The sequence below is a fragment of the Hyperolius riggenbachi genome, chromosome 8 (genome assembly GCF_040937935.1).
Source record: "Hyperolius riggenbachi isolate aHypRig1 chromosome 8, aHypRig1.pri, whole genome shotgun sequence".
NCBI classification, from domain to species: Eukaryota; Metazoa; Chordata; class Amphibia; order Anura; family Hyperoliidae; genus Hyperolius; species Hyperolius riggenbachi.
Window position 1 is genome coordinate 117,416,934 of NC_090653.1, and position 12,399 is coordinate 117,429,332.

Consider the following 12,399-nt stretch of genomic DNA (forward strand, 5'->3'; position numbering starts at 1 on the left):
CCTTCCACCCCCACTGTCCAGCAGCGAGCACAGAGGCAGCAGCAGGTGCCTGCATCCAGCAGCAGCAAGCGCCCCACAGACCTGCTGTCTCTCAGCCACGAGCTCTACAGGACTGTAGAGGCTCCGGCAGCAGTGACTAGAGAGGAGATGCATGCAGCAGCATCCTCCTCCGGTCACAGCCAGCGCCTGACCCGCATGGTGGCTGACTACATGGGGTCGTACAGCGGGCTTGACAGCGATGCCCCTGTTGATCCCATGGAGTATTGGGTCAAGCGCATGGAGATCTGGAGCGAGCTGGCGCAGTACGCCCTGGAAGTGCTGTCCTGCCCCCCTTCCAGCGTGCTGTCCGAGCGCTGCTTCAGTGCAGCTGGTGGCGTGGTCACCGAGAAACGCTCACGTCTGTCTCACAAGTCTGTGGACAGACTGACGTTTCTCAAGATGAACCAGGCGTGGGTGGAAGGCGAGTTCCTGGCCCCTGTTGTCGGCGAGAGGGGGACATGAACTGGCTGCCGGAACCATCGTTAATGTGCCTTACCACCCTTTACCACCTCCTGGCTCCTGCTCACTAAGCCAGCCTGGTTCACTTTGACTATTACGTCGCCTGCAGCCACACATTTTACACCTACAGTGGGCTGCTGTGTACTGCCCTTCTGCTGTCTGTCTGTGTTTCCCACTGCCAGGGTACACAGAATTACCTTCTTCTGCTGCCACTCTGCCACCAGCTATTACGTCAAACAATAGCTATATTGGTTGCAAAACCAAAAACCAAAAAACCATAAAAAAAAAAAAAGGTTTAATTTTTCTGAGGTGCCCGGGTTGAAAACTGTGTTGTCCCAGTTGTGTATTGGACACAATGTGGGCTGCACGACCGCTGTCTGGGACCTCCTGTTGTGTTTATTTACAGCCCTGGTATCACCGCTAGGTACCAGGGCTATTATGTCACGCTGCCTACCTGCTGCCACACTCACACTACTCCTCCATACCTCCTCCTGCTGCTGCTGCTGCTGTCTGTCTGTGTTTCCCACTGCCAGGGTACACTACACAGATGATTTACCTTCTGCTGCCACTCTGCCACCAGCTATTACGTCAAACAATAGCTGCTCACATTACTCCTCCATTCCTCCTGCTGCTGTTGCTGTCTGTCTGTGTTTCCCACTGCCAGGGTACACAGAATTACCTTCTGCTGCCACTCTGCCACCAGCTATTACGTCAAACAATAGCTATATTGGTTGCAAAACCAAAACCAAACAAACCATTAAAAAAAAAAAAAAAAAGGTTTAATTTTTCTGAGGTGCCCGGGTTGAAAACTGTGTTGTCCCAGTTGTGTATTGGACACAATGTGGGCTGCACGACCGCTGTCTGGGACCTCCTGTTGTGTTTATTTACAGCCCTGGTATCACCGCTAGGTACCAGGGCTATTATGTCACGCTGCCTACCTGCTGCCACACTCACACTACTCCTCCATACCTCCTCCTGCTGCTGCTGCTGCTGTCTGTCTGTGTTTCCCACTGCCAGGGTACACTACACAGATGATTTACCTTCTGCTGCCACTCTGCCACCAGCTATTACGTCAAACAATAGCTGCTCACATTACTCCTCCATTCCTCCTGCTGCTGTTGCTGTCTGTCTGTGTTTCCCACTGCCAGGGTACACAGAATTACCTTCTTCTGCTGCCACTCTGCCACCAGCTATTACGTCAAACAATAGCTATATTGGTTGCAAAACCAAAACCAAACAAACCATTAAAAAAAAAAAAAAGGTTTAATTTTTCTGAGGTGCCCGGGTTGAAAACTGTGTTGTCCCAGTTGTGTATTGGACACAATGTGGGCTGCACGACCGCTGTCTGGGACCTCCTGTTGTGTTTATTTACAGCCCTGGTATCACCGCTAGGTACCAGGGCTATTATGTCACGCTGCCTACCTGCTGCCACACTCACACTGCTCCTCCATACCTCCTCCTGCTGCTGCTGCTGCTGTCTGTCTGTGTTTCCCACTGCCAGGGTACACAGATGATTTACCTTCTGCTGCCACTCTGCCACCAGCTATTACGTCAAACAATAGCTGCTCGCCTACTCCTCCATTCCTCCTCCTGCTGCTGCTGTCTGTCTGTGTTTCCCACTGCCAGGGTACACAGAATTACCTTCTGCTGCCACTCTGCCACCAGCTATTACGTCAAACAATAGCTATATTGGTTGCAAAACCAAAACCAAACAAACCATTAAAAAAAAAAAAAAAAAGGTTTAATTTTTCTGAGGTGCCCGGGTTGAAAACTGTGTTGTCCCAGTTGTGTATTGGACACAATGTGGGCTGCACGACCGCTGTCTGGGACCTCCTGTTGTGTTTATTTACAGCCCTGGTATCACCGCTAGGTACCAGGGCTATTATGTCACGGCGAGCTGCCTGCCTCATTGACTGCCTGCTGCCACACACTCATCCTCCTCCTCCTGCTGCTGAATTTACCTCCTGCTGTCTTTGTGTTTCCACTGCCAGGGAGCACATACAATGGCGCTTCCAACATGCGTGCGCCCACCAGCTATTTGTTACGCTCAAAAATAGCTGCATTTCTTTAAAAAAAAAATTGAAAAGAGAAATACGTGAAGAAGAAGAAGACGATATTGAAAAAGAAGGAGAAGGAGAAGATGAAGATGAAGAAGAAGATGAAGAAGAAGATGAAGAAGATGATGAAGAAGAAGATGAAAAAGAAGAAGAAGATGAAGAAGATGAAGAAGATGAAGAAGAAGAAGATGAAGAAGAAGAAGAAGATGAAGAAGATGATGAAGAAGATGAAGAAGATGATGAAGAAGATGAAGAAGATGATGAAGAAGATGAAGAAGAAGAAGAAGAAGAAGAAGAAGAAGATGAAGAAGAAGAAGAAGAAGATGAAGATGAAGAAGAAGAAGAAGAAGAAGATGAAGATGAAGATGAAGAAGAAGAAGATGAAGAAGAAGAAGATGAAGAAGATGAAGATGAAGAAGAAGAAGAAGATGAAGAAGATGAAGAAGAAGAAGATGATGAAGAAGACAATATAGAAGAAGAAGAAGAAGATATAGAAGAAGAAGATCGAGAAGAAGAAGAAGAAAGATAAAGAAGAAGAAGAACAAGTATATACAGTAACACTACTGAACAAAATTAAGGACACAACTTCTCTTTCCACATTTTTTTTTAAAGGAACATCCCCACATAATCACTTGCTGTTGTTACTTGGAAAAAAAGATGTTTCTTGCATCATTCACCCTCAAAACAAGTGTTGGAAGCTATTTAAGGCCAATTCGAATAGTCAGCTCGAATAGTGAGCTCGAATACCGACTCGAATAGTGAGCTCGAAGTCCGAGGTCGAATCGAATAGTAAAAATTATTCGACTCGAATATTCGACTGACCTCGAATAATTTACTATTCGAATTCGACCAAACTCGAATTTTAAAAAGGGGTATTTGAGCATCACTACACCTGCCTACATATACTGGGACATATACCCCTGCCTACATATACTGGGACATATCCCCCTGGCTACATATACTGGGACATATACCCCTGGCTACATATACTGGGACATATACCCCCTGCCTACATATACTGGGACATATACACCTGCCTACATATACTGGGACATATCCCCCTGGCTACATAAACTGGGACATATACACCTGCCTACATATACTGGGACATATACCCCTGCCTACATATACTGGGACATATACACCTGCCTACATATACTGGGACATATACCCCTGCCTACATATACTGGGACATATACCCCTGGCTACATATACTGGGAAATATACCCCTGCCTACATATACTGGGACATATACCCCTGGCTACATATACTGGGACATATACACCTGCCTACATATACTGGGACATATACCCCTGCCTACATATACTGGGACATATACCCCTGCCTACATATACCGGGACATATACCCCTGCCTACATATACTGGGACATATACCCCTGCCTACATATACTGGGACATATACCCCTGGCTACTTTTTCTGGGGACATATACCCCTGCCTACATATACTGGGGCATATCCCCCTGGCTACATATACTGGGACATATACCCCCTGCCTACATATACTGGGACATATACCCCCTGCCTACATATACTGGGACATATACCCCCTGCCTACATATACTGGGACATATCCCCTGGCTACATATACTGGGACGTATCCCCCTGGCTACATATACTGGGACATATACCCTTGCCTACATATACTGGGGACATATACCCCTGCCTACATATACTGGGGACATATACCCCTGCCTACATATACTGGGCACATATACCCCTGCCTACATATACTGGGCACATATACCCCTGCCTACATATACTGGGCACATATACCCCTGGCTACCTGTTCTGGGGACATCTATACCCCTGGCTACCAGTTCTGGGGACATCTATACCGCTGGCCACCTATTCTGGGGACACCTATAGACCTGGGGCTACCTATTTTTGGGGAACCACTGCTGTCAGATTGAGTGTATTTTGGGGAACTGCTGCCAGGTGAGAGGTGTCTACATATTAAGGGGGCATTCTATTTATGTGAAAAGCTGTCTATTTATGTGCCTCATGACTGCTGAATTTGTCTTGTTGCGGGCCTCATGGTTACTGACTTTGTCTTGTTGGGGGCCTCATGGATTGTTGGGGGCCTCAAGATTGCTGAATTTGTCTTGTTGGGGGCCTCATGATTGCTGAATTTGTCTTGTTGGGGGCCTCATGATTGCTGAATTTGTCTTGTTGGGGGCCTCATGTGCTGAGTTGGTCATGTTGGGGGCCTCATGATTGCTGAATTTGTCTTGATGGGGGGGGGGGGGGCTCATGATTGCTGAATTTGTCTTGTTGGGGGTCACATGATTGCTAACATCGAGACTATGGAAAAAGCTGAATCATCATCATATGAGGCAATAGCATTAAACCTACTTTTTCCGCTTTTTAAAACAGAAAATGAAACTGGGAGGTTCTAAAAAAATGAATAATTTTTTTCAGGAGTACGATGGATGAAATTGTTTATCTTCACAGTTTATTTTCAACTTAATTTTCCATAATGTTCATGTATGAGTTAAAACGTTTGTATTTAGTTTAAATTGCTGTTGGCACTTTGTGATAGTAAAGTGACTTTGCAGTTTGGACACTCGACCTCCAAAAGGTTCGCCACCACTGTCCTAATCTAATGTCCCACCATTGCTTAGTTCATGTAAACCTTTCTCCACCCACGACCACACCCACATTCTGGTTCATGACCACACCCATTTTTCGGCGCAGCGCGCCGCCCCGCTTTTTGCTCCCCACTTTTTGCCCCCCCCCCCTGGAAAATTTTCTGCGGACGCCCATGACAGTACCCCCCCTTCTAGGCGTGGGTTCCGAACACGCACCACCCGGCTTATCAGGATGCCTTCTATTAAACTCCATCCTGAGCTCTTCAGCATGCATGCGAGAGAGTGGTACCCAGGACCGCTCTTCTGGACCATACCCTCGCCAGTGGACCAGATACTGTAAAGACCTACGTACTCGCCGGGAATCCAATTTTTTTTCTATTTCGTACTCCGGATCTCCATTGACTACCATGGGGGGGGGGGGGAGTGGCATCCACATACACTGCAGGCTTTAAAAGCGACACATGGAATGTCCTACCACCCCTGAAACTGGGGGGAAGTGACACTTTGTAAATAACATTATTTATTTTCTTAGCAATAGTGTAGGGCCCTATGAACTTGGGACCCAATTTTACAGAGGGCTGCCTCAGAGACAGGTGTCGTGTGGAAATCCACACTAAATTTCCCGGTGTGAACTTCCATTCCACCGACAGTTTCTTGTTGGCTTGCCTCTTCCGAGTCAAAAAAGCTTTTCACAAATTTTGCTTCACCTTATTCCAAATGTCTCTCATAGTCTCTGACCAGTTTTCTAGAGCAGGGAAAGGTGAAGCTACCACTGGCAAGGGTGAAAATTTGGGTGATCTCCCCGTAACAACCTGGAACAGGGAGAAGCCTGATGAGGCAGACCTCAAATTATTGTAAAAATCTTACCCAATCGGTCTGGGCATCGGCCACATAGCACCTGAGGAACTGCTCTAGAGCCTGGTTTACCCTCTCGGTCTGACCATTGGTCTGTGGGTGGTAGCCGGAGGAAAAGGACAACTTCATCCCCAATTGCTGACAAAATGCTTTCCAGAAACGCAAAGTGAACTGGACTCCCCTATCAGACACCACATCCTGAGGAATCCCATGCAGTCTGAAGATGTGAAAGATAAACAGCTCTGCCAGTTCCTGGGCAGAGGGTAGTCCGTTCAAGGGGATGAAGTGTGCCATCTTACTATACCGGTCGACTACCACCCAAATGACCGTTTTGCCCTCAGAGAGAGGCAGTTCGCCCAAAAAATCCATGGACACATGGGTCCAAGGTTCCTCTGGCACGGGAAGAGGCTGTAAGTGCCGGCAGGTGCTCGTCTAGAAGCTTTGCTCCTGGCACAAACAGCACAACTTCCCACAAACTCCTTAAAATCAGTAGTGACGGAGGGCCACCAGACACTCCGATTTAATAATTCTAAGGTGCAAGCCACTCCCAGGTGAACCGAATTTTTATGGGCATGGAATGCCTCCAAAACTTTAAATCTCAAATGGAGAGGAACAAAAAGAACCCCCTCTGGTTTACCCTCAGGAACTTCTTGTTGAAAAGGACAAGCTCTGACGCCCAATCCAAGTCAACCTGCGCCCCAGAGGGTTCTGGATCCTGTTCACTAGTTCCGAGCTCATTTACCGCAATGGGAACCTGGTTCAAACAGTGGTCATGACAGAAGGCAGACCAGCTTATCAGCTGTCTGGTATGCCAGTCAATGTCTGGAGAATGCTTCTTTAACCAAGGCATGCCTACGATGACCGTGGATGTGGACATCTCTAAGACCAGGAACTGTATTATTTCCCTATGCAGGGCTCCCAGCTGGCATACCAATTCAGGGGTCTGGGTTATGGTGACAGGCAGTGGAGAATCATCCACCGCCATAATTTTAATCCATTCCCCCAGTGGAAGCAACGTAAAACCAAACTGATTGGCGAAGCTTGCCGACATAACATTAACTGCTGATCCAGAATCTACAAAAGCTTCAGTTGTGTGAACCTGTCCCTCCCAGGAGATTGTACAAGGAAGCAATACGCATTTATTACTTAGAGGTATAGCAATATCGCCTAGGGTAGTACCTCCGGCTATTCCTAGGCGATAGCGTTTTCTGCCTTTTTAGGACAAGCTGAAACCATATGCCCTTTATTGGCACAGTATAGGCATAACTTCTCGGCTCGCCTTCGATTTTTTTCTACCTCCGAGAGCTCAGCCTGCCCAATTTGCATTGTCTCGTCAGCTGGTGGAGAGGAAGGCGAAGGAGCTGAAAAAGTACACGAGGCGAACTCTCTTGGGGGTTTAGCCCGAGTTTGTTTTTGGTAACGAACTCGTCTATCGATCTTGACAGCCAAAGAAATGGCCTCATCCAGAGTTTTGGGTTCTGGATGGCCCAACATTAAATCAGACACTGCGTCAGACAATCCGGACAAGAAACAGTCCAAGAGTGCGTACTGCCCCCACCTGGCTGATACTGCCCATCTCCGAAACTCTACCGCATAAATCTCAACAGAACCCTGGCCCTGTCTGAGGGTTTTTAACTTCCTCTCAGATGTCACTGCCAAATCAGGGTTGTCATAAATTACAGCCATGGCTTTAAAAAACTCCTCTACCGAGACCAAGGCCTCATGCCCTGTAGGGAGACTATATGCCCATGACTGGGAATCTCCACAAAATAAAATCTTAAGGAATGTAACCCGTTGAGCCTCAGTGCCTGAGGAAATGGGTCGTAATTCAAAATAAGACAAGCACCTATGCTTGAAATTACTAAAGTCCGAGCGATGCCCCGAGAATTTTTCTGGTGGGGGTACCCTCGGCTCAATCACAGAGAGGGGAGACACTCGGGTATTAGGATCTAAAAAGACAGTTAACTGACTCAGATAGTTGATTAATCTGAGTCTGTTGAGCCTCCACCATTTTAATGAGTTCATTAACGGTGACAGTTAACATGTCGACCCGTTGGCAGAATGCCTCCATAATACTTTATGGTCTGTTGTTCTGTAACGATTGGTGTCAGCACACAGAGAGTATCTGATTATGGGTGATCTGCAGTATCACCAACAATACAGACATACACCTGATTATTAGTGATCTGCAGAATCACCAATAATACAAGTACGACTAACCTCTGCACATCTAGCAAAGTGTAAGTGTTTGGGTGCAACAGTAACTTTAATAGTTTGACCAGACCTCACCAGAGGGGCTGGTGAGGTAATATCAGTACACTAAGCGTGCACTAGCGTACAAGTTCCAGCAGGCTGGAGAGTACAATAACGAAGAGGCTGAATCTCCCGGGGAGCGGGTGATTCAGATAGTACTGCAGGCACGAGAACACCCGTGGGGCGGGTGACCCAGACTGAACAGTAGCCTAGGAGATACAATAATACTGCAATGAGAGATACCCTATAAGAGCAGGTAATTGGGGCTGAACTAAAGCTTTAACAGAACGGCCCACCAGAGGGGCTGGTGTAACTAGTACCTCACCAGTGGCGAGGGCCCACTGGTGAGTAGAATGGTCAGGCAGGCAAGGTTCGGCAACAGAGAGGTAAGTAAAAACAATATCATGAAACAAGAGATTAATCAGTAATCAGGCAGAGGTTCAGCAACAGGAAGGTACGTATCGGTATAGAATCATCAGGCAAGAGAGTAATCGGTAATCAGGCCGAGGTTCAGCAACAGGTAGACAGATGGGCAGAAGTACAGTATCAGAAAACAGATTCAAAGTCAGAGTGCTAGCCAGAGTCGTACACAGGAGATCAATACAATAAATATCCTAGCCTGGGTGTGCAATCCTTGGCAACAACACCCAGAACTAGTCTAACAATATAACAATAACAAGACTGCAAAATTCCTAAGCCTGGTGTAAAATCCGTAGCATCAACACCAGGGAACTATCTAAGGTCTGCGCGCTCACACGCAAGTATTCACGACAACAGACAAAGTAGCAATGCAGCCCGGAGGCTTATGAAGCAGAGGAGACCTCACTGGCACGCCCCCTTCTCATCAGCCAATCCTGGGCGCCGTGGGTCTCCCCTGACGTCAGCCGACCAGCAGGTCAGCTGACGGGCTTCCTCCCCACATAAAGCTCCCATCTATGCGCGCGCCCACGTGCTATGGCAGCCCCCTGCACAGGAGAACGTGTACGCTGAATGGACAGATGGCCGCATGGAGGCAGCTGCGGCGGCGGTGCTATTCGCCACAGCTGCCTCGGATATTACACTGCACAAGCACGCTGGCTGCTCCGCTACCACTATCGCTCGCTCATGCACGCTTAGCACATCGCCTTGGACTTGCATTGTTGCATAATCAATGCGGTAGGCATGAATCATGCGGCAACGCACTGCAGAGTTTGCGGTGGGTTTGCGCTGATTTTGGTACTTCCACAGCACCACATTACATCACATTAGTCAACGTCAATGTGCTCATTGCTGCTGAAACAGGTGCTAAAAATGAATGAAATTTACACTACTTCAACTTATCAAAGGGTACCTCACCGTTTCTTTTTTAGGAGAGGCATCAGTTCTGCACGTTGCAAAGCACATTTGCAGGGTCGACTCGTCCATGCAGACTTCTCTCAGGTCTCCACTTTACTCTAAGTTAAAAATGACCAAAAGATGTATTTATTTGTTTATTTTATTTATAAATCGTCAACATATTACGCAGCACTGGATATTAGTTAAGGTTACAGACAATATTTAGAGGTGACATGCAGCAATAAGACAATAGAGGAATATATGCAAATCAAATCAAATCACACAGCACAGTGTGAGTACAAGGTAATGCTTAGTCAGTCACTGAATGGCAGCATGGGGATTAGGCAAGTTGAGTTCACTTAAGAGTTCACTCAAATCCATAGGGTGAGTGTACGGTAATGGAGGTGATTGAACAGGTAAGAGACATAAGGATGAGGACCCTGCCCAAAGGCTTACAATCTAGAGGGAGAGGTGGTGACACGGTAGGGGACCAGAGTTCAGCTGTGGGTTTAGAGCACCAGTGGGGTGGGGGGGGGGGGGTAGGCCAGAGTGAAAAGGTGCATTTTGAGGGCCTTAATGAAGATGTTGAAGGAGTGGGCAACTCTAATGGGGGGAGGTAGAGAGATCCATAGTGTTGGAGATGCTTTTGAGACATCCTAGAGGGGTGCATGGGACTGGGTGATGGGGGGGCGGTCAGTCAAAGTAAATTGGAGGAATGGAGTGAGCAGCTTGGTGTGTACCTCTGAATAAGATCAGAAATGTAGGTTGGAAAGGTTTTGTGGACAGATTTGTAGGCCAAACATAGTATCCTGAATCTGATTCTGGCCTGGATAGGAAGCCAGTGGAGGGATATACAGAGGGGAGCTTCCATGGTGGAGCAATAGAAGAAGTGGATAATTCTGGCTGCCGCATTCATGACGGACTGCAGCGGGGCTATTCGGGTCATAGGGAGACCAGAAAGAAGGGCATTGCAGTAAGATTTGGGAATATGCAAGCAACTGTGACTGCGCCCCAGGACCTCTCACCCCCCAGAGACCCTGTCCCACAACCACACTCCAACCCAGAAGGAAGAAACATAAAATTTTATAAAATAGAGAAAAAAAGATGGCAACACATCTTAGATAAAGCTGCATCTGACTGACACTGGCTGTAAAAGGGCTGCAAAATTTCTTAAAGGCACAATTGTGTTCATTACAGCTGAAATAAACCACTGTGGGGCCTTTTATACATGAATGGGTATCCACATTACCCGATTTGGGGGAAGGACCATGCCATTGTAGGTTTACAAACTAGAGGGTAGTGGAAAAGAATACTTTCAAGAACTAGTGGGATTTAATATGAGATTTAAAAATAGGTTTCTCAGTATACTATAGATATGGACTAAGTAGCATTTTTAGCCTTCCAACTATGCCTAACACCAAATGTATTCCTTATGAGAGACTAAAACAAACCTTAATCCCTGCAGACAGACTAAACCTATTCACTAAAATAAACCCATAACTATCACTAACTATCACTAACTATTCCTAACACAATCTGTAAGTATATAATCTAGCTACTAGCATCAGCAGCACTAAACTCATTTGAAAATCCATGTAGGTCACAAAAAAAATCATCAGCACCCCAAAATTTGAAACAAACAATTTATAGTATAATTTGTATTGGATCACATACTACTTTCATTTAGAGATACAATAATTATACAGGCAGTTGAAATGAAATGGGAAGCAATATTTCCACTTTTCTAAGTCTATCATGAAAATACAACTGAGTGTGTTTTGAGTTGCGTAACAATGGCATTATTGTTCATTGGAAAGGTAATAGGTTTTATTTCTTTATTTTATGAAACATTTGCTGAATGTTTATACATTTGATTGAAAAAAAAAAAGTACATTTCCACCCGGCAATTCAGAGCTGTGCATTGAACATATTTTTCTAATGGCGTTAATTTTGCACGGTACGTTTAAGCAACAATTTCACAATAAATGTCATGGTCACAGGTGGAGCATAAAAAGATGGAAGTAGTTCTGTGAAATAAAAGACTCATTTGTCTGAGTATGAATGGGTATGTGTGCACATGTGTATGTATATGAGTGTGTTTCTGCTAGGAGGGGAATTTCAGTTTATTTTTGAAAAAAAAGAGATAAACTAGCCAAGTTCAAAAAGTAAAATATTACAGTACATAACTTGTATTGTCTTATTTTAGAATGATTTTAACTAATTTAAAAAATGGTACAGGGTGGGATATGAGTCAAATCAGAGTTTGGCCAGGGCAAAGCTCAGATGTAATACATTAGGTTAACCTCCTTAGTGGTAATTTCGAGTCAGGCTTGGGATGGAAGTCCACAGCTCAGAGCGGTAAACCTGTGCTTGAGTGAATTATGTGCAGAAGCTGCTGCAGATTTCTCTGTGGTATGTTTTTTTTTTTTTTTGGGGGGGGGGGGGGGTGTCTAAAAGCTTGTGAAAAAAATTAATGGCTTTTCCGTAAATCTGGAAATAATCCTCATAATGCCAGTGAGGTTAAGGATTTGTATGCAATATGAAACAGCATGATACCGTATGGCAGAGTTCCCCAACCATGTCCTCAAGGCCCACCAACAGTGCATGTTTTGGAGAAAACCACCAACATGCACAGGTGAGGTAATTAGTGTCTCAGTAGAGCTGATGATCTACCTCTGTGGACTTCCACAAAACATGCACTGTTGGTGGGCCTTGAGGACAGGGTTGGGGAACGCTGCCGTATGGAATAGACAGAAATTTTATTTGTCTGTCCCTCTTTTGGGGAAAACATTTCTTGCTTCCGGACTCAAAT

The 12,399-nt window shown here is 45.9% G+C and overlaps 1 long non-coding RNA gene across 1 annotated transcript in view; it reads right to left on the minus strand.

Annotated features, from left to right (window-relative positions):
• LOC137528297 (uncharacterized) overlaps positions 1-12,399 on the minus strand; it is a 185,702-nt gene that overhangs the window by 164,349 nt on the left and 8,954 nt on the right. The window contains exon 2 of the long non-coding RNA XR_011023350.1: positions 9,609-9,706. This is a non-coding gene — a long non-coding RNA (uncharacterized lncRNA). The remainder of the gene's footprint in view (positions 1-9,608; positions 9,707-12,399) is intronic.